We start from the raw sequence: 3856 nt of genomic DNA on the forward strand, positions 1-3856 counted from the left end.
GGTGATTCCTTGTACTAACTGGATTTGGATTTGACTGCAAAGCTCATAAGAATTGAGTGGTGGTGCCCTGGCCACGTGGCTTTGAACACACTGCCAAATAACAATGCTAATGTGTTGAGGTGTAACAGTTCTCTGTATTTTCTGCTGTGTGACCCTGCAGGCAGTATTTCTGATCTAAGCACTGACCAGTGCTGTTTGTTGCACTYGGTGAGATGGTAATGGTCAGCAGTAGATAAGATTCAAATAAGCCTGTGGGACAAGTCTATCTAAGCATTACTGAGGCTGTGGGATTCTTCTTGGAAGGCAAAGGCCATAAAATTTATCGATGCTGCAGTTACGTTCTGCTGCCTCCTACCACTACCCACCYTGCAGCTCTACTGCTGGCCATAAAATTAAGTTATTTTGTCACCTGTGGTTATTAATTTCAGCTTAAGCAGAGTAAATTTAATGCAAAGATATTTGCTTACTGTAAATTTGTCTCCCATGAAACAAAGGGGCAATAACTTTGCAGACTTATGTAAAGGTTATCTRTTTCTGTTAAAAATAATGGAGACTGCAGGTTAGGACATCTTGTAGAGTAAGTGTATATACTAAGAATCAATAAGCGTTTTATTAGTGCCTGGAGATTGTTTGACTATAAAGGATTTTTTTTTTAAAAATCCAATTGCTATAAAAAGATAAARAAGTTAACCATCTGCTTGACTTTCATTTAAAATCTTGTGTTTAATTTTTCTTTGTAGGTAACCAATTTCTGTTATTTTCTTGTAATGTTTGGGCTTGGAAGAAAGTGGCTTTAAATTATAGCTTCTATTTATTCAAACATATTGTTGGCATCATAGGTCTTACAGTTCCTATTAGAAGTTTGAAAAATATTTCTTGATACACTGAAAGAGAACAAAATTCAATTTAGAAATATCATTTCCTACCACTAAGACACTCGATAGCTTGGGAGAGATTAATAGAGCCTTATGACAGAGACTTGATTTAAAGCAGGAGATTAACACTGCTTTATCAGGCCATACCACAAGTGAATTAGCTCAAGAAATCTGTTTGAAGTTGCTGAGTTGTCTGTTAGAAGAAGGTCTCTGGATATTTATTTGATCGCTCCTGAGTACTTGCTATAGGTTTGTCTGTCTGACAACACAGGAATGAACTTCACACCAGCCATGCTTGTTTTAGTGTAGCRTATTTTGTATTATTCCTTGTTATCCTACAGGAAGCTGGAATGCTTTAGAGATCAGCTATTGGTTCAGGGGGATAATTTCTAATAAGCTAAGTTAAAATTGTCAAACAGAATTACACTGTTGTTCATCTATATTGAGGAAATATATAWAAAAAAAAAAGCTTAAGCAGTGTTTTAATTGGAAAGGTTCTTTCCTTACACTTGTTGTAAATCTTACTTTTATCAGCARAAGAAGCCTCATTTCCAGTCCCATATACAGAAGTGTTTATCTTTGGAGCATATTAAAAGTGTTCAGAAGTTGGGCCTGGCAGGTTGATAGACACACAGATGTACACAACCAACAGAGGGAACTGGGAGCTAATGTGCCAGGGCTGCAGCTGACCACTGCTCTAGGTTAGCATTCCAGCTCTGCTTCTGATATAAATTATATCAGCACCAAATGAGGAAAAAAATAGTTTGTGTGGCAATCAATCAATTTCTGTCATTTGACAGCTGTGCTCTGTATCTGAAGATATGGACACCAAATTAGCTGGGAGTATGTAAAACCCTGTATGCTTTATTTGGTGTAAAAGAGAAATCATGTCAGGTGCATAAATAAATATAATGTTTGTGCCTGTGTGTAGGCACAAGATATGCATGTGTGCACACAAATGCTTTTTCCTCCAGTATCTTTCAATTCTCTTGGAAAAAAGCCTGAAGCAGCTGCACTTGTGAGTTCAGCTAGTCCAAAATGAGGTCTGCATGATTTTATGTAACTTTTAGTTTTTTTATTTATCCTATTTTGTCGCATCCAGGGTTTTATTTCTAAAGCTCTTTTTCTTTAATAGTTTTTTGCTATGCTGACTATGCAAATGCATCTGCAGAATTGTCCTTCTAACATACAGATTGGATGATTGTCACAATTATATGATTTTGACACCAAGCTTGTGTTTGTTGCCCACAATAAAGCWATGTATAAAGGTCCATTCTCAAATGCTGCACTGCAGAGGTAAATGTGAATAGTAGCATTTTGTATGCACTTAAAAATTTTAAGCATTTTGTATGCTTTAAAAGGGCCTTCCCTGGGTATCTCAAAAGGTGTCCCATGTCTTTGGTGTGGATAAGAATTAACAAGGCTGGTAAGGTGTGCACATTTTGCTGGTGTGAATGTCTGCCTTTCATAAAGCTGAAAGGGTGTACCTGTGGTGTGGATGGGAGAGCACCATTTATGTGCAAACAGCTTAAACCTGGATGGTGAGAGTCATCTGAGGGGAGAGGGAAGGGGAAAATCCTCTCTGCTTTCCAGCTTTGCCCCATGGCTGCAGTGTGGGTRTGAAGTCCTGCTTATCACAGTGAAGTACCAAACCAATATCATACCCTGCAGCTTGGGGTCAGGACTGCAAGCTGGTTAAAAGGGGCTGGCTCAGGCAGCAATACAAGAAAGCTAAAAAAGGACTGCTGAGTGGGAGCAAACAATCACAGACCTGGACAGTAATGGACACATACCTGAGAAAATATTGTCCTTATTTGTTTTCTCTTTAGGATTTCTCCAGACTTTTTGATTAATTTCAACAAAAGCTTGAACTACCTTCATAAGCTCAGTTGAAGCAGGCCACATCTCTAAATGTTGCAAGGAGCAGGTGACAGCTCTGTCCATCTTGATAAAGTGTCCGCATCTGATGAGCTCGTCTCTTGATGAGCAGCCAGGTTTGCCCCCACAAAAAGAGCAAAGAGGAAAAGCCCTGCTMYCTCAGGAAAGTTACAGCCAGTGGARGTGTTACCTTGTGAACTCTGAGGTTTTCTCTGTGCTCAGTTGTGAGGGCCTTCCCTTCCCCCATGTGCCATCAAGGAGACTGACTGGTCGCCATCTGGTCCAAAGTGTTTGTAAAGTTCATCGTTGCAATAAATGTCATTCCACAGGAATATAAACAGGCTGTTGCTCCACTGCATTACCSGAGTATTCACACCAGTATGCCAAAAACTTGGAATTTAGTAATGTGGGTAAAATGAAAATGAGTATTTTCCAGCAGAAATCACCTTGGCAGAACACTGGCTGTGATGCTGTTGGGAACACCTCTGACTTGCAATGATGGCCACTGAACCATTTGTTCACTTGTAGGGCAGAATCAAGAAACTGTCTGCTTCATCCAACTTTCGGTCTGAACATACAGGTCTGTGGGTATGTTCTCTTTTGACCTTGTGTATGAGGGGCCACAACAAATATGGGATTTCTCAGCAGTTAACAGTTTCTGACCTGTTAAARTACATTTTCCAGAAAGACTGTCAGCAAAGAGAATTGAAGATCTGGAGATTTTGCYTTTTTCATTATGAATGTGTTTTAATAGTTAGCTGACACATTACATTGTAATCTTACAACTTACATGTAACTTAAATGTACTTGGCTTCAACTGCTGTTGGAAACTGGAATATTCAATTAAATATTCCTTCTGTAAGGTGTGCTTTCCATGTCCATGACAACTGGACACTGTGACCAAAAACTTTGTTGCCTCTAATTAATTCTTGAGACTTTTAAACAATTTGAACTCTCTGCTCAGTTGGGGAATACTCTTCAATAGTGGGGAGGAGCATCAGTTTCCAGGTTTCCAGTTGTACTTCCCTTCTCTCCTATCTGTCCCATAACAATTTCCTCAGAGTTTATTTCACCCTTTGCAGTTTATCTGTTTTTTTTTTTTT

This window comes from Malurus melanocephalus, unplaced genomic scaffold, assembly GCF_030028575.1.
Source record: "Malurus melanocephalus ecotype Western Australia unplaced genomic scaffold, MMel_1.1 scaffold_248, whole genome shotgun sequence".
NCBI lineage: Eukaryota > Metazoa > Chordata > Aves > Passeriformes > Maluridae > Malurus > Malurus melanocephalus.